The 20182-nt window shown below is 26.1% G+C and overlaps 1 protein-coding gene across 4 annotated transcripts in view; it reads left to right on the top strand.

Annotated features, from left to right (window-relative positions):
* LOC114937295 (neuropeptide CCHamide-1 receptor-like) overlaps nt 1-20182 on the top strand; it is a 77337-nt gene that overhangs the window by 14032 nt on the left and 43123 nt on the right. Inside the window, exon 1 of one of the 4 annotated variants that reach the window (XM_085486129.1) lies at nt 523-808. The exons of 1 other annotated variant lie outside the window; for it this stretch is intronic. The gene's annotated coding sequence lies outside the window, so the exon portion shown is untranslated. Of the gene's footprint in view, nt 1-522; nt 809-9198; nt 9295-18650; nt 18842-20182 lie in introns of those variants that run through there. 2 more of the 4 variants (XM_029310724.2, XM_085486130.1) reach the window with 2 other exon arrangements.

The raw sequence follows: 20182 nt of genomic DNA, 5'->3' as shown, positions 1-20182 counted from the left end.
TAAAGAACAGGATTATTTTTGTTTTTAATAAATTAATATATAATACATAAATAAAAAATTAATATTTTTCCATGAAATATTTCTATGTATAATTTAAGAATTGATCTTTGTAACGGGGATGTTTTACCTTTTTCTTTCCAAATTATATTAAGATTATTTACGTCAAGAGGAACAAAAAAGAAATATACAAATTTGATCAATTTTTATTTGCCGAACGAATAATTTCCATTTACGATCGATGACTAAATTCTTACTCTGAATAAACTCGCTCACGCTGAAACCACCCTTTATTACACGCTGTATCAATTTCTTTTTTTTGTTTTTACAATAAAACGTGTATTAAATCTGAGTTTGGTATATATACTTTTTTATATTTTTAACCGTATATTAATTTCAAATATGATTCCAGCGTGGAACGATTAATTCGATGGATTATGTGCAGTAACGAATCCACGTGTATACATTTGCTTTCAGATAAGAGCGCCCGAGGATAATGAGCGCAGTTTTATCAGAATACTTAATCGAACATGGTGTACGCGGATAGCTTCTCCGTTTACATATACAATATAACAGTCATTAAGGGAAATATATTTTAATAACGCCGGCGTTATTCAAATAAAAAGTAAATATGTTTGTTATGCAAGAGTGAGTGGGTAATAAAGTGAACATAAGCGCAATATAAAATCAAATTAGGACGCGGGCGAGCCTTTTTTCACGATTGTATCCTCGGCAAATTGGAACGAAATATATACAACCTCGGATATAAATAGTGCGGAAAAAAAGTGAATGAAGATATACATGCGTTAAGGTAGAGAGAATACTTTCATTTCACTTTCAAAAAAAAAAAAAAAAAAAAAAAAATAGATAATATAAAAAAAGGAAAATTAGAAGAAGAAAATCTACTTTTTCTCGACATCATACATATTCTAGGTAAATATTTAAATATTTATTCTGGGTAATCTAGAGACGCGGCGTTACTTTCTTCTCTTAGCTTTTGAAATTTTTCATATATTAAATGTTCCACTATCGACATTGCTATGATCGAAAATTCCCAGCGATAATTTGGCTTCCATTTGCGTTTATACGATAGCTAATATCATTATCGCTGATTAAACTTATACAGAAGCGCGAACATGCCGCGAGATTGTTGGGTCGTAAAACCGCATTATCGATATTTATAAAGAATATAATAGATGCTGAAATACGACATATATATATTTTTTTCTGACTTTTATCGGATGGCGTTTTTAATTTTTTAATTTTTTAACTTTAATTTTTTTAAGTAAGTATACTTTGCGGAATATCAGAGACGAAAAATGTCCTGAAAGATGTCCTCGTGTATGAATCGCTCTGATTTTCTGTACTGTTAATGTAAATGTAGTTGACTTTGTAACCTTAATTAATTCGAGGAATCATATTTCATACAAATTTTAGTTTGTTGATCTCGTCATCTTTTTTATTTATGTTTTATCTCGTTTATTCAATGGAAAAAATCTTCGCAAAAATTTTTCCTTTTTTTTATTTAAATAGAAAGGACGAAAAAATATAAGAGAACGAATTACGCAGTTCACGTATCTTTTTCTAGGGTACAGCCAAGTCGTATATTTAAGGCGCTCTCTAAACCTCCTTTAAAATGATGCTCGTATACATGTCCTTAATATACGCTCTTAATTAAGTACGATTTCTCATATCTCCCAACATATTGCATATCTTCTCGTTTCACAATGCGTCTTTTTTCCATCTAACGCTGTATTTCATGAATTTATTGTGTATGTGTGTGGAATTATACAGATATATATATTCTGTTGAGACTGACAAGAGAAAGCAATTATTTATGTAATCCTCTTAGCGATAATTCCAATAAGATTTCTTAAGGGGATCCATCAGCAAATGACGAACTCCGACAAAATAGCAACACACATATCCAAAACATATGCACGTACGCACATTACGTACAAATTGTATTTTTAATTACAAATTTTTATTAGACTTCTAATCTAAGTTTAGAGGATAACAGTGCTTTCTTCCGTGTCCTCTAATCCCAGAGAATTTTTATTCGTACAAAGTGCATATGTTTTATATAAAGCACATATTATGATGAGATATCAAATAGAGATGAAAATAGATAAGAAAAACTGTTATTTCTCATTTTTTATATTAAATTAAATTTCCCTGGGATTATTGATGCATGTATTGCAATCGTAAAAAAGCATTTTTAATTATATCAAATTAAAAAAATTATATACTAGAAGTACAAAAATATACGTCTGCGTCGATAAAACAGAAATTGAGAGAAACCCCTTAAAGAGATCCTAAACGTCCTTGAGAAATCTGTTGTTTTTTCCTTTTTTTGTCGACAAAATATGAGGTTAAATCTATATATTGGATATACAAATTGTTTTTACCTGAAGAATTAGAACGCTTCCTCTTTTGTTAATATTATTACTTTAACTTGTTACAGGAAAAAGATTTATCAATCTGTATAGTCTCATATATCTTGGTTACAAAATTATTCTTAAGAATTCATAATTCTGTAACCAAGATATATGAGACTATACAGATTGATAAATCTTCTTTCTGTACAAATTAAAATAATAATTAATATAAAACACGATATACATCTTTTTCTACTTGACCGTAGAGCCAAACGCGATGTTATTGCGAAATAAAGTAAGAAAATTGAGGAATCTGGGAATTTCGTATCCTGTGGTTGGGATCTCAAAAACTTTTCCTTGTACCTCTTTTTAAATACCTCTTTAATAAACCCCTTAAGTTGTATATCGTGTTTTATATTAATTATATTAATAAGAGCCGATCTAATATTCTTAATATTCTTATCATTGTTAAAATAATAATATTAACAAAAAAGAAAGCGTTCTAATTTCAGATGAAAAACAATCCGTATAACCAATAAATAACAAGTTTATAAATTATCTAACCTCATTTTGTCGATAAAAAAGGAAAAAACAACAGACTTCTCAAAGACGTTTAGGATCATCTTAAGGGGATGCTGATTGTGACTGTTTTACCGACTTTGAGTTCAAGGGCTTTTCTTTTTATTGACTATACAGATTGAAAAATTCCTCTCCACAATTAAAGTACTGATAATAATAAAGGGGGAGCACTGAAATTTCGTATAAAAAACAAAAAGTTAAAAAATTACAGTTTTTTATCGGCTTCTTGCATCAGCTCATAACAATACTTATTTAATACAAAAGTTCTGCAGTTTATTTGTGCACAAAATATGGCGCTCCCAATAGAGATGACATGAAAGAATAATACAGAAGTAATAAAAATGAGATTAAAAGCCTGTATCAATAAAAGATTCGTATTTGAATTAATTATATATGTATGTATATTTGCGTGCGGAATCGATGTAAAGGCATAAAACAGCAAAAATTAGTTGCCGGACAGCGCTCCCCATTCATTATTATTATCAGTACTTTCATTGTGGAGGATTTTTTAATCTGTTTATTCAATAAAAAGTGAACCTAATCTAACTCAAAGTCGGTAAAACAAAACAACGGCAGCATTCCCTTAATAACGAAATGTGTAAAACAATAAAGATTAATGTTTAATTTTTTATATCATCGAGACATTAATCCCTGTTTTAATGTAAAAAAAAATTATGCCGACTGTTATATACATATATTATATTAAGAATTGATATTATTATTATTATAAAATATCAGACGCGCGTGTTTGTGATATATTGAGTGTGTTTTATAAGGAAGAGATAGTCTGGTATCCCTCTTTGATTGTTTAACAACTTTAAGCTTCATATTCTGTTTTTGCTGCAATTTATCATATTGATTAACATTCATCATTTTTCATTTCAAATATTAAATGCTGTAAGAGTTTCAAATTAGATTTCATAATAAAATCGAAATATTTGTAATCATAAAGATCACAAGTCGATCTTTTTTTACACACACATAATCTTTTTTTAATTAAAAAAATATATCTGTGTCATAATGTTATAATTATATTGCATAATGTTATAATTATATTGCGTTATAATTTTACAAATATAAAAAGTAAAAAATGGTAATGATTTAATCGACCAAATAAAATAAAAATAAAAAATTAATCGAAAAAGTTTATACTAAATTAATTAAAGAGTTATTGGAAATAATCGACCAAACTAGCAAGTAATAATTGTTTATTAAATTTCACGACGTTTTGATCATATGGTTGTGGTCCTTTTCAAATGAGAAAATAAATTTAGTAATAATTAACACATCGTACAGCAATTAATAATCAATATCAATTTTTAGTGAGAAATATACAAGTCAAAATTAAAATTAAATTGAAATTGTGAAACAGCCACATATATCCCAACCAAGGATCATCAGATTCTAAATTAATTGAAAAACATTAGACGTATGAAATACTAAAAAACTGATTAATAAAGATATAATATTTTAGATAAATTTTTGAAAAGTAATGTCAGTGTAATAAAGTAAAGTTTCCAAAGCAATTATCCAGTACTGTTTAGTAACAAAGTTTCTGATAAAGTTTCCAAGGAAAGTTTCAAAAGTCTTTCTTTTTAAAAAAGAAAGACGATAGATCACTAACACTAAATCTCCTTTTTTTTACGCTACATAATACAAATAATATATAATAATATAAATACATAATATCAATAGTTAAAAGATCTGAAGTTTGAAAGACATACAAAACTCGCTTCACAACTTTAAGTATTAATTAAGTAAGCAAAAAGTACGAAAAAACTGTCGATAAGAAATCTCTGCTGGCCCGCAGTTAAATTCCTTGTTCTATATTACTGATAATGTAACGCGCACATCAAATCATTGATTACATGTATTTTATTATACACATATGTATGTCCTCAAATATTGAGAATTAATTTCGCATTACTACCGTGTACGTGAATAAATTTATTTGTTACGTTAACATTGTAAAGTTGAAATCAAACAGTTCGAAATTCTGAATTTATGCATGTATATACAGGAATTGTAATTTTTGAAATGACAACATCGAAAAAAATGCCAAATTGATTTTAAATGCTTTATATTCGCTCATTTTTACATATAAACGCCGTTATAAAATGCAATTGTACATTAAATAAAATCTCTTATATATTTTGAGTGCAGTAATTAACATAGTTTTTTTCCTTTCGTAAAAAATTATTATAAAATTTTATACTTAAAAATTAGCTTGGAAATTATTTTGACTGTAAGTTTTGCAAGATATTCCGCATTTCTAAGGTTAAAAAATATGATACAGAGTTCTCAGAGTAAACATAAATATAAAAACATATGTGTAAGAGAAGAGACAAATAAATTTAATAAATCCGAGGGCTGCTGTACAAATTTAACACACCTTAATATACAAACACATGACATTTTGCATACAAATATTTTCATATTTTACATAAATTTCAATGCCGTTCTGTCTCGTCGACGCTGAAATGTTTGAGGAAACACAAAAATCACACAACAACCCTTTAACTCTTTCTCTCGAACGTACACATTTGACGTAGTAAATGTATATATCAAGTGGATGAAAAAAGTGGGAGAAGAAAATAAAGACTATTTATTCGAAACGCTTTTCATTGAAGGAGACTGTAAACTTTCGGACATGTTTTTCCAAACATAACGATTTGTTGTTGTAGTGTAAATAAATTACTTTGCACCATATCTGTAACATAAGAAATATCATGTAAAGGATTTTACAAAGGAGAAATAACGGTTTTTACGGAGAAGAAAAACGTATAATACGTGAAAATATAAATCTTCCCTCTTCCCGAGCATTCACGCACGAAATACAATTTATCTTTTCAATATATATTAGGACGATAATTAAAATACTGCTGCGCGAGGAAAAAATACGCGTTCTCTTACAAATCGTAGTAGTTAGGAAAAAAGGTGAATATACGAGGAATATAATAATTTAATTTTTCGCGAAATTAAATTAATTGTATCGTTATAAGTTAATAAATCTCTGTATGATTTTTGTATTAATTTCACACATCCGAGAAGTCACTTATATATCTTTATTATATACGTCATACGTAAAAGGATTTGCGTATACATACACAAATGTAAAACTTCATTACAATATTGTCTTTAAGTTTACCTTAGTACATGAATATGCATGTTATTCATATCGTATGCTACGTTTATAACGTTTAAATGTATTGACTCTATGGAAATTCCACTTAAGCGACTTTAGTCTACAATAGACTTTCAATTAAGTGCAACATCTCTAAGCGTTAATTAATTAGTCATTGTAATATTGATCGAGAATGCGGAGCAGAATATCGTGGCAGTTTAATCATATAAGATTTTAGGACAGACACGATATTATTAGATATTATTAGATCATTATGATGTAGATATTATTAGATCATTATGATAAAGGTATTATTATTATTATTATAAATTTAATAGTATGTCACAAGAGACTTTTACACATTATGTATCAGTAAACGAGATAAAAAATTATATTTACGTCAAGGAAATAAAAAAGAAAAAAAAAAAGGAATTTGAGACTTTTATCCACACTTTTTGCCTTATATTATTTTCTATTAATATGATTATTAATAGATGTAATTATGAAAATACCCAATTATCAATGAATTATTGCTTTATTATTGCTAAATTATTGATAGATAAATTGTTACATCAATGCAATGATTATTCATAAATTATAACATGATTGTATAAGTTGTAGAAATTATAGTTATGATAGGCTTAATTGGAGCTAATAATTAATTAACCATGTACATTTATGAATGTCCTTTGATCAACTTCTATTCATTGAGCAGCACACAGATGTAATATTCATTATAACGCTTTGTTGACGCGCATAATAACGACGCTTTTTGTTAAAAGATCATTTGAATATCATGATTGAACATTCGCGCTTTTAGTCAGAGCATTAATTCACTTCTTGCTCTAAATCGATTGACGTATTAAAACTTACATAGTGATATCGAGCTTTGTTTCTTTGTTAATTAAGGAGTCAAGAATCACAATCATTTCAGAAGTACAAAGTTTTAAAAAAGAAAAAAGTAGGAAATATTATTCTTTATTTAATTTTTACTTAATAATCTTTCTGTCAAATGCAAATTTCTTTTATGTATTATGTAAAAAGCTTGTTTATAATCTGTTATAACAACGTCTGTCATTACTTCATCAAAACTTATAACTTATAGGTACATCTACTTTTAATCAATAAAGTCTTCTTATGTGTACTCCATATTAAAGTTAAATCAGAAATTATAATTGAAAGATTATAACGAAACTTATCTATTCTGTAAAGGAGTTACGTACACACATATCATATATACACCTATATAAGTAAAGTTTATATTAAATGTGTTCCTGCTGCACTAAAAATGTTTCTCGCTTACACAAAGCAGTATACAAGAAGGCAAAAAAGGAAAAGAAATGCGAGATTTCAGATAAATTATTCTCGTTTCTTGGCTTTTCAAATGACTTCCAAGTTCTCTTTTCAAATGAAATCCCAAGTGAAAAAACGTTACGATAATGAACGATCTTTCATTCGGCGGAAATAATATCGATTCACGTATCAGCTGATTGTGACAGATCGCGCGCTGCACTTCGACAAGTGTAAAATTACATTCGCTAGAATGATGTGGTTCCGATAAAAGTAGTGTTTACTGTAATCTACATAAAATTATATAGATGATTATATAGATAAAATTGTGATGTCACCTTATTTTTAAATAGATAATAAAAATATGTATTATTTATATCTGCGTCTAGATGGAAAAAAGTGTTATTTATACTAAATTATCTAGAATAATGTTTAGATTTGTTAGAATTTGATTTAGAGTCATAGCACATAAAAATACTTAGCACATAAAAATACTTAAGTAGTAGAAGAGGCATAGCACATAAAAATACTTAAGTAATAGAACTTCAAACTTATAAATAAAGATATAAATATAAACCTTTTATTATTTCTTTCAAAATTTTTTTTACATAATTGTTTACATGAGAGATTTTAAAAATAATATTATCTGAAAGTTATTTAGATGAATCGTCATATAATTTTTCTTTTTCTAAATATATTTAAAACAAAACCTTTATCATTTCTAATTGTAATATGAATTTACATATTGTCATCTTATCTTTATCTAGTTAATTTTAAAATCATCTAAGCACAATACCGGTTGTAGTTCAGATGAAAGATTTTTAGATTGGTACTTTGAGTTTATCTTTTATTTAGATATATTTGAAATAAAATTATTTTCATCTTATCTAAGATAAATTTACATATTTTCATTTCATTTTTAGTTAATTTTCGAACCATCTGTAGTTCAGATAAAAAATTTTTAGATCGGTACTTTGTATTTAATATTTTATTTAAATATATTTAAACTAAAATCATCTTTATCTTATCTAAGATAAGTTTACATAGTTTTATCTCATCTTTAGTTAATTTTAAAATTATCTGTAGTTCAAATAAAATATTTTTAGCTCGGTATTTCGTGTTTATCTTTTATCTAGATATATTTGAAATAAAATCATCTTCATCTTATTTAAAATAAATTTACACATAGTTCCATCTCATTTTTATCTAGTTAATTTAAAAATCATCTAAGCACAACACCGGTTGTAGTTCAGCTGGATACTTCGTATTTAATATTTTATTTAAATCTATTTGAACTAAAATCATCTTCATCTTATTTAAGCTAAATATACAGTTTTATCTCATCTTTAGTTAATTTTAAAATCATCTGTACTTTAGATAAAAGATTTTAGATCGGTACTTCGTGTTTACCTTTTATCTAGATATATTTGAACTAAAATCATCTTCCTCTTATTTAAGCTGAATTTACATTATTTGAGATTTTTCTAACTATCGTTAATTTATTTATTTAATTCTTAGCACATAATTTAATATTTTATTAAAAATTTAATTATCAAATATTAAATATTTTAATAAATGTTTATCTCATCTTTATCTAGTTTATTTAAAAATTATTTAAGCGCAATACTAGTTGTAGTTCAGCTAAAAGAGGGAAGAAAAGAAGATAAGAGAGAGAAGAAATGGAACGAAAGAGTGCGAAGCGGCAAGAAGGGGTTGATTCCGCGTGTTACGGGGGATAAGTGGTGGTGGATCGCACAGGGCGGACGATATGCGTTCGTCCTCTCGCGCGCGCGGCTAAAGCCGACGCCGTCGCCAGTAGCGTCGCGGTGCCGGTCCGATGCGGTTCCTCTCCTTCCGATCTCTCATTGCTATCTCTCTCCGCTTTTTGTTCTATTTTCAACTGTCCGCGCCGAACATCGCAATCCCGTAAGTACGCGCCGAGTAATAGTGGAGGAAGGATTTCAGGCACATCTAATACTCGGTTTATGTATATTTTTGGGCGAGTTTGATTTTTTTTCTCATTTTTCTTTTTCCCGAGAAGTTGAGAAAAAGAGAGAAGAATGTGGAAATCATCGCGCATTATCATGCAAAAATCAGATTCAGGTTTCTTTCGCGTCCGATGAATCTGACATGTCATCTGTCATATCTGAATTATACTGAGTTTGTATCTCTTATTAAAAAAAAAAAAAAAAAAATCGTCTTGAAGGAAATTTCTGTTTACACGCTAAATCGATGGATTCTACAACGGTTCTGTGTGAAGTGAATATGCAATTGAGAGAAGTAGAGAAAGAAGATATAATTGACAAATATATTCGAGTGTCTTATCATTAGCCTTAAACTTAGTATATTTATAAAAAAGAGTGTAAAATTATAAAATTAAATTATAATAAAAAGAATATTAAATAAAAATAAGATAAATAATGAAATGTGAAAATAAAAATTAAAAAATGTAAAAATAAAATAGACATGTCAAATATATATGTGCTACGCAAATTTAGCTTTTCATGATTTTTAATCGTGTAACTGGAGATTGCTGTATTGAGTTATTTACGCGAATTTTTGTGTAAATACATAGAATGAGAGATAGCTTTAATATTTATAAAATGCATATTTAATATATTTTTCGTCACTTTCCAATATATGTATATATATATATATATTGTGATTTTTGAAAATTTTGCGGGAAATATTTTAGCAATATAAATTTATGCAATTAAAATGGATTTATGCATACTTATTATTCACGTCATAGATTTTTGCGCGAAGAATTTCCGCTATTCATTATATCCATTCAGCCATGGATATAAATGGTTTAATGTGTCTAAATAGAGCACCGTATGCAGACTATATACGCAAACAAACGTGAATATATATATATATGAGATAATGTAGAATTATCGGTGCTTGCTTTCATTCAACTATTCATTTGAACAATTTGATCAATTCAAAGAATCAATTCTCTTTCAAATAAAATTATCGATTAATTGTTCTATACATATATTTTCTCTCCCTCTCTTTATTTTTCTGTTACATATATTTTTTATATTTAATATTAAACAATTTTGTAATTTATTATAAATTATTAAAATAAGAGGAATACTAATTAATTACACATTCTAATTTATCTATTTTTTAATATTGAACTTCAACTTATATTAAAAAAAAACCGAGACGCAACCGTTTTCTGTACTTAAGAGTACAAATATGGAAAGAGTAATTTTTCATATACATATATTATCCGCGCATGGATGACCGTAACATAGCCGTAACATGTGGAATAAGTACACGTGTGGAAAAAATACAACTAAATTCTTGTACTCATTCTTCTGCCAGTAATTACGAGAGGTGTCGGATTACTTGGCAAAGAGGATCTCGTTTAAAAATAGGATCTGGTAAGAGACAGTAGTTAGACATCTAAATTAAACACAGTTTTTCTGTAGTAAAATATATCCCTCTTTCCTTTAACATATTATAACAATATAAAAAGTTTAATTATATATATATATATATATATATATGTATATATATTTGTAAATAACAATATTTGATTGGGTCGAGTGCAGTAAAACTAAATAATAATTTATGGACCAATTTATTAAACCGAGCAATTTATTAGGTATCGAATGAGTTAATTTAATATTTTTTTTTATATTTTATTTTAAAAAATTCACCGTAATAAAATAAATAAAATTAAATTGTTTTGTTGTAAAGAATATCTTATTTTTGAAGCATAATAGAATATTTCGATTTTCTGAGCGCATACATAATATATACCTTTAAAAAAATCGGCATGCATGTTAGTGACATATCTAACAAAAGTACTGTCATATCAATGTGTTTGACATCCACACAAATACACACGTTTTGCGAAATTATCTAAATTCTGAAATCATCCGTAATATTATTCGTAATGTCTACAATTTTATTATTTTCTTTTTTCTTATTATTATTTTCTATAATGCTTTAATCTTCACCTTTCTTGCAAATGTTGTATAATTAAAGAATCTTCTAATATTATAATTTATTTAAATATACATTTTTCTTTTTTATAATAGTATTTATTTATAAAAATATATATATGTATGTATGTATATAGGTATGTATGTATGTATGTATGTATGTATATGCAAAATAATATATATGGCTTCACACGTGTGCATTCATTCATACTTCATATTACGTAGACGCGAATTAAAATAATTGCACATTGTTTCGCATTCGATGATTATTCAAATGCTGCTCTTGGTCTTTCATGCAAACATCATGTAATTCTAGCATGTTATTGTTGAAAATGTTGATTGAACGATTGAAAATATCATCGAAAATCGGTAACGTGTTTTTCATACACGTAATATGCAAAGAAGAGCGAGCGAACTATTTTTACGAGAAAAATCCTGTTTCTACCCTTATTTTATTATAACTGGAATGACGGTTTCAGTATCATATTTGTGCTTTCTGTTGAAGAAGAAACAATGTACGTGTTTGAACAAAACATGAAAATATGGGTAGAACCGTTTGAAGAAAAAACTTCGCGGGAGAAAACGAAGGTTGATATTCCAGAGAACAATAACTCCCCGAGAAGGCATGTCTTGTCGCAGACATTTTGAATGACGTAGTAACTTTTAATCAAAATATTTTTACATCAATTAACCAAAGTTTGTAAAACAAATGCTAATTAAAAAATAATAACGATGTATTATATAAATCAAAGAAAATTCTTGTTAAGTTTAGAGAAACTTCAAAATTTGTCCCTATATAATGTAAATATAAATAAATATGCAGACATTGCTTTTAAATGTTGTATCCTTTGAAGAGGGAAGAAAAATCTCAAATCGTTAAAATCGCACTGTTAAAAGGAAGTAGAAGCTCGATATTCTTTTTCTCGAATACTTTGCTAAATATTTATCTATTACGTTACATGCTTTGCCAGAGCATTGAAAGAATTGAACGGAATCTATTGATACAAACTTTTCCTTTAAGGCCTTATTTGGAAAGATTAAAGTTTCTTCTATATTATATACACTCATTCAAGAAAATATATGATATATTTATAAATAAGTATATACACTATATATTTTAAAAATAATATATATATATATATATATATATATATATAGAATATTTTATATATTATCTATATATTTAATTTTATATACAAGGTGTATCATAAGTCACGCCGTATCTCTGGAGAATGAATTCGTCGAGTCAAAATAAGTCGAAAATAAAGAATGACAAAATTACGTTTGAGCCTTCTTTGAAAAACTACAATCAAATAATCAAAAAATTTATTTAGAATCAAATTTATTTTTATTTAAGTTGAAAACTATAAATTAACTAATTTAATAAATTAATTAATTTAATTATTATTTTACATATTATTATTAACACATTATTTTAATTGTAACTTTTTAAGGGGATGCTGCCGTAGTTCTGTTTTACCGACTTTAAATTAGGTTAAGTTCACTTTTTATTAAATATACAGATTGAAAAATTGTCCACAATGAAAATACTAATAATAATGAATGGGGAGCGCTGTCCGGCAACTAATTTTTGCTGTTTTATGCCTCCAGATCGATTCCGCACGCAAATATACATACATAATTAATTCAAGTACGAATCTTTTGATAGAGGCTATTAATCTCATTTTTATTAGTTCTGTATTATTTTTTCATGTCATCTCTATTGGGAGCGCCATATTTTGTGCACAAATAAACTGCAGAACTTTTGTATTAAATAAGTATTATTATGAGCTGATAGAAGAGGCCGATAAAAAATTGTAATTGTTTAACTTTTATTGTTTTTTTTATACAAAATTACAGCTCCCTGTTGATTATTATCAGTACTTTAATTGTGAAGAAGGATTTTTCAATCTGTATAGCCAATAAAAAAAAATCCTTGAATTCAAAGTCGGTAAAACAGTCATGGTCAGCATTCCTTTAAAGAAGGCTTAAACGTAATTTTGTTGTTCTTTATTTTTGACTTATTTTGACTTGACGAATTCATTTTCCAGAGATGCGGCGTGACTTTTGATACACCCTGTTGTATATATAATATACATTTATATTATTTCTAATTGTTTTCCTACACTCTTGTAACTTGTTGCCGCTCGTGTTTATCGCGTGATAAATATAGACCATTTTTTTTGCATCAGGGATGAATCAATTCGGGAAACTCTTTAAGTCAGGTACTTAAGTTTCGTTTTCGTACATTTAGGTCGGATGTGGCTCTTCAAGTTTACGTTTGCCGCGATCAAACGTGCTCGGCATGTCAACGCGTCTGTTGCTGGGATTTGCGCCTAAATAAACAATTGTCCGAGTCATCTCTCATCTCGACAGTGCAGCGCCGCTGCAACTTTTGCAAAGTTTAGCTTGTCCTGTAGCTTAACGTCGAATTGAAATTTCTACAGTTCGCAAGTACACAAATTTTGTTAGAATTCTGTCGCTAAATAATAATAATATATCTTAATTTGTTCAACATGTTTATCGTATTTATCCAAGCGGATACAATAATTGATAAATTTAATTTGTAATTTGGAGTATATGCGTTATACACTGTTATAATTACGCTCATGCGATTGCACGCATCACCGATATTGGTAGAAAAATTAATAAAAAATTAATTCTTTTCTCTCCTCTGACAATTTCAATTCTATAATTTGTAGATAATTTTTAAGAAATTAATTGAAATTTTTCGGATTGCTTTGTAAATAGTATATAATTTCTAGGCGAATAAAATACACATACATATATATAATATGTATATTTATCTATAGATTGAAAGTCGACATCAAACGCGATTCAAATAATTTTCAAATAAAATCAAAAGTTATGCGTTTTCTTATATTTTTTAAATATAATATGCTTTATAATCTATTAAATTATAACATTTAAAAATTTAATAAATTTTTAAAAATATATTTAATTTATAATGTGTATTCTGTTATATTCAATATAATTCAATAAACATATATTGAAAAATGTATTTATTAAAATCGCTCTTTGGATGTATATTTAAATAAAATATTGTTTAAATATTATTTATTTTCCACAAAGATAATAAGTGCAAATATATAGAAAATATTTATTTAACGTATTAAAATTGAAAAATAATAATTTTAAAAGAATCGTCAGAAATGTTCTTTTTTCAAAGTTAATAAAAAATGCTTTTACTTGAAAGTTAATAATAAAATATTTTTCGTTTCGCGTATTGTATAATTTGCATATATTGATATTATTTTATATACATACATATATGCACATATAATATATTTCTCGCATATTATTTTAAATCTTATTTTATTATTTATATTCTACATCTCAAATATTATGCAGTAAGAAAAATAATAAAAGTAAAAAATATGCGTTTATTTTAAGAAATAATTAACTGTTAAATGCTGTTTATAAAAATAATTCATAAAAATAATACCATTAAATAAAATATAAACAAAAGCAAATTCAATGAATATAAGATCAGCGAGGAATAAATAAATATAAAATACAAATTAGATAATTTGTAAAGATAAAAAAAATGAAAAATTTTGCTGTATATGGTACATTATATTCATATAATGCGAGAAATAATTATTTCTCTTAATTACTTGAAGTCTGTTATAAAGAGTACATATTTAAAACATTTATTATTCATTTATGAAATCAATTGAGTATTTCCAATAAGATTTTAGTAAATATGCATGAGAAAAGTTATATCTCACTTGGAGTTGAATGTAAAGTTTATTTAAAAACTTAATTCAAATAAATATTCCGATTATCCAGAATTATAATCCCAATATGACCTCGATTTTCACATAATATTTATACGTTCGAAAATATCAAAAATTGAAAAGTAAATATGTGAGCAGACTCCACATTTCCAATTTTCTAAAGTGAGAGATTCATCCTACATTACTCGGTGCTTTTACAATAACTGTGGAATTCCATGTAAGCTTATAACTTTTCGAGGCAAAGTGAGATAATCCTGTTTCAAAGGTAAAAGAACAAACGGCTTTTGAATATTGGATAAGACGAAAAGTTAATCTGTACAAAATTGTATAATTATAAACTTTCTTCCACGCTGAAACTGTTTTGCTTTGAGTAAATATAAAATATCTCAAATTTATGTAATCGTATGTATACAATTATACTCGTATAGATCTCGTTTATCAATTTTCATTTGTTTCTTCACATTTGCGTGGACGATAATGTAAAATAATACATATTCCAAATAAAAAAGTAATGTAAATAAATATAAAAAATGTCAATATACGAAGAGAGAAATAATACGATAGAAAAAAGGACCATATATAGAAACAAAAAATAAATAAATAATATGGAGTTAAGATAAGACTCGTGAATAAATTAAAATCAAACAATACAATAATAGGCCAACTTGCGAGCCAAATGTGTGTGATTAAGAAATTACAAGATTCTTTATTACAGGCATACAAAAAATAAAAAATGAAAAATAAATAAATACTTTAAAGTAATACATTTCAGACACCGAAAGTGTCTGTCATATAATTCAAATTGTACGTGATTCAGGATTATAATATACGTGAAAATCAAGGTGATTGATGAGATGTAACTTTTTCTGCATATTGACCAAGAGTTGAATTAATATACAAATAATTATTATTTCACATTAATGATAATTGAATTAGAAGAATTGAGAGAAAGGAAAAATTTAAATATTTATATTTCCTATTTTTATCACCCTTTTACTTTTACCTTCCTACCTTTCCTTAAATGTGTACCTTAAAAGGGAAATCGTAATAGACGCAATTTATTGAACAAACACTTAGAATGATAAACTGGGTCAAGGTCTCAGGTAAGCAATCCACGGTTAATTGAAGATTATAATAGGGACAAAGTAAGTTGATACATCTGCGATAAAGACACTATTCTCATTATTTTAGTTTCATGTTTCTAACTATATTTCTATGCGCTCTCAGTTAATTATCTTTCTACAAGTTTTATCAAGAAAAAAAATGGCTTTATCAAATATGACAGATTAAGCAAGACAATCTTATTTGAAACTTCAAGCATTTCATTATCTATCATCTTTCTTCCTCTTCTCTCTCTCTTTCTCTCTGAAATTGTTATAACCAATTGAATTAGATCAATCAAAATTAATATTGGACGTTAAGTGGTGAAAATAAACTTGGCAAAATTGATTTCGACGTAACTAGCAATTTTATTCAATACTTTCACGACGTTTCGATCATTTGGTTGTGGTCTTTATCAAGTGAGAATTCTATAACACAATAGTTTTTAACAATGTTGAAACATACAAGAACATATTTAAACCTCGTGCAAAAATTTACTTACAATTAGTGTATTGAAAATTGTGTTAGCCATTATATCCTTTATTATTTTCATTAGCATCTTCAAACGGAAAACCTTATTTTTTATCTACATAATTACCCTCCGTAGGGATAATTAATCTAAATAAAATTCACTTCTATCAATAATCTCATAATACTCAGGTTGATCATTAAACCGCGTGTATTAAAATTTTCTTAAAAATTGGAAAAAAAAAATTAAAATTAAAATTGTAAAAAAATAAAATAAAGACAAAACAGGTGATTATTATTGACGATAATACTCAATTTGATCATTAAAACGCGTGTATTATAATTTTCTTAAAAATTGTAAAAAAAATTAAAATTAAAATTGTAAAAAAAAATTAAAATTAAAATTGTAAAAAATATAAAATAAAGACAAAACAAGACATTATTATTAAATCGCATTAAAAGTTTTCTAACATTTTTTTTGCAATTTGTCTTCTTTATGTTAAGGGAGGCAAGGAATGAGGGAAATTCATTATATCGCGAAAGCTTCTCATTGACGTTAATTTTAATCAACGTTTTTGTTCTCTCTACCTTTTACGAAATTGAAATACATATTCATAAAACATAAGACTCAATGGAATAGAAACGCGAGGACTCTGGCTGCATTTTTACACACGAACTAGTAAGATCACGTTCGAGCTTTGTGAATTTACCAGTGCCAGCTCTATTGCAATCAACTCTATTGTTATTGTATTCGTGCGTCAACATTCTCGCACATGCAAATACCAGTGTTTGCTCTTATCTAACTAAAATTATATAGATGATTATCTAGATAAAACTTTGTGTGCGTCATTTTATCTTTATGTAGATAATAAAAATGTATTATCTATATCTGCATCTTAGATGAAAAAAGTATTATCTTTATTAAATTATCTAGAATAATTTTCAGATAATTTTAATTTAGAATTATAGCACATAAAAATACTTAAATAGAACTTAAGTAGTACGCGATAAAAATTTATAAATAAAAATATGAATACATTATATTTTTATATCCTTTTTATAATTTATATTTTTTTATAACTGCGTTTATATAAGCAGTCTTAAAAATTATTATCTACCAAATTATCTAGATAAATTGCCATATAATTTTATGTTTTATCTAGATATATTTAAAACAAAATCAGTTTTATCTGATCTAAGATAAATTTAAAACATTTTTTATAATATTTATTTATTATTTATTTTAATATTATTTTATTATAATTATTTTTGTATTTATTAATATGGAATTTGTATTTAATTTTTATTAATATACACGATTAAAAAACGAGTTAATAAGAGTCAGATGCAGAAATTTACATTTTTTTTATAACTGTGTTTATACATATAAGCAATCTTAAAAATTATTATCTAGAAAATTATTTAGATTATATGAATTGCCATTTAATTTGATCTTTTATCTAGATATATTTAAAACAAAATCATCTTCATCTAATTTAACAATAAGATAAATTTAAAACTTTTTTTTATAATATTTATTTATTTTAATATTATTTTATAATTATTTTTTTATTTATTAATATGTCTTAAAAATCGTTATCTAGAAAATTATCTAGATGAATCGCCATATAATTTTCTCTAGATATATTTAAAACAAAATTATCTTCATCTTATCTAAAATAAATAATTGACATATTTTTATGTCATCTTTATCTAGCTAATTTTAGAATTATCTAAGCATAACACTGGCAAATACCGTCAATGTTCTCGAAAGATAAAATAAATCTCCGCCCACACAAACACACACACACACATGAGAAGCGCGCGTGTCTTACTATTACGTACAATTAAATAACTTGTATACGTTAATATATATGTGCAGAATATTCTGTGCGCAAAATCCAAAATTATCGCGAGCTCTCTCTCTCTCTCTCTCTCTCTCTCTCTCTGGCCTTAAAATGAGAGAGGCGAGAGGCCATCGGGATGACAATTGTGTCGGATTATCAAAGTTTGCTGCAAACATGTGTAATGTGCGTCGCCAAGTTTTGGAACAATAGTCGATTCCAAATTGCGACATAGTGCTGCTCCACGAACACTATTCAGTGCATACATATAACATATATTCGGAGAGATGTTTCCTCTTCGAAGGCATTACCATAACAACCCGGATCCCTCGTCAATGCTGTACGCGACTTTTATTGTATTTCTCTTGTTGTTGAGAATTCGTTTGGACTTCTGCTCTGGTACCAAGCATTCTGTTCAAATTGTATCATTTGCTCTCGAACACGAACTTTGTAGCGTTTTCGAAAATAACAATTTCGTTTTTTATTTAAAAATTTTTGAATACTTTTTTTACTTTATTTTATATATAATTTTATATGTAATTAAAAAAAAATTATATATAATCATATATACATATATTATATATAATTATAAAATATTAAAACATTTTATATTATATCCTCTATATATAAAATTAATAAGATTTATAAAATATTATTTAAAGATAAATCTGAAAATTGTTTAAAAATTCTTTATATATATATATATATATATATAATCTTATTATTTATAATCTATTAAATGTTAACGTAATGCAATTCAATTACGGTCAAAATACAAGCTTATACGGGATATTATTACGAAATTATCAAAATTGTATTATATTTAAAGTGTTTTATATTATGTACCTACATTTCACGTTTTGTACTTATTTGTATGCAAGTAATGTTGGAAAACAATGTTAGTATGCAGCAAACAAGGTGCATAAATAATTTTTCAAAAAAAGATTTATTAATTATAATTATTATGTATTAATTATTAATTATTTATTATTATATCTTCTTTGAAGACAATTATTTCTGCGTCTTGTTTTCTGCATAAGATCCTTTTTAACTCGTTTTTTATTCTTGTATATTAATAAGAATTAAATATAAATTACATACATATATTAATAAATAAACAAATAATTATGATAAAATAGTATTAAAATAAATAAATAATATAAAATAATTAATGAATAATATATTTTTATTATTATTTATTAATTGTCAAATTTTTTAAGACAATTATTTATGCACTTCATTTTTTACACCTGGCTTTTATCAGTTTGTTTTTCATTTATTAATAAATAAATATAATAAAATATTTAACTAAATAAATACAAGAATATAATTTGAAAAATATATATTTAAATTAATATTGATATATTTTATCATTAATAAATGTAAGTATAATTTATATGTGCTAACGATAAGTTAGGTATGAAAAGGTAAAGTACATGTTAAGCGTGAATTCTCAAATAGTCCCAATTTAAAGAATCTTATGCTGGTACGATTTAAAAAACATGATAAGTTTGATAAAAATATTGACTAAAAATATCTTTTAAAAATATGTATTTAAAATAAATGTAAAAAATTTTACAATAAACGTAAATACTTTGATAAAAAACATAAAAACGTAGAATAAAATCACATTGTTAGATTGTTAATAACAGCTACATAAATTGATTCGCATACTTAATTT

The sequence above is a fragment of the Nylanderia fulva genome, unplaced genomic scaffold (assembly GCF_048542155.1).
Source record: "Nylanderia fulva isolate GAGA-0341 unplaced genomic scaffold, ASM4854215v1 Scaffold11, whole genome shotgun sequence".
Classification (NCBI taxonomy): domain Eukaryota; kingdom Metazoa; phylum Arthropoda; class Insecta; order Hymenoptera; family Formicidae; genus Nylanderia; species Nylanderia fulva.
The sequence above is the reverse complement of the archived record's forward strand: the minus strand, read 5'-3'. Positions and strand labels throughout refer to the sequence as shown.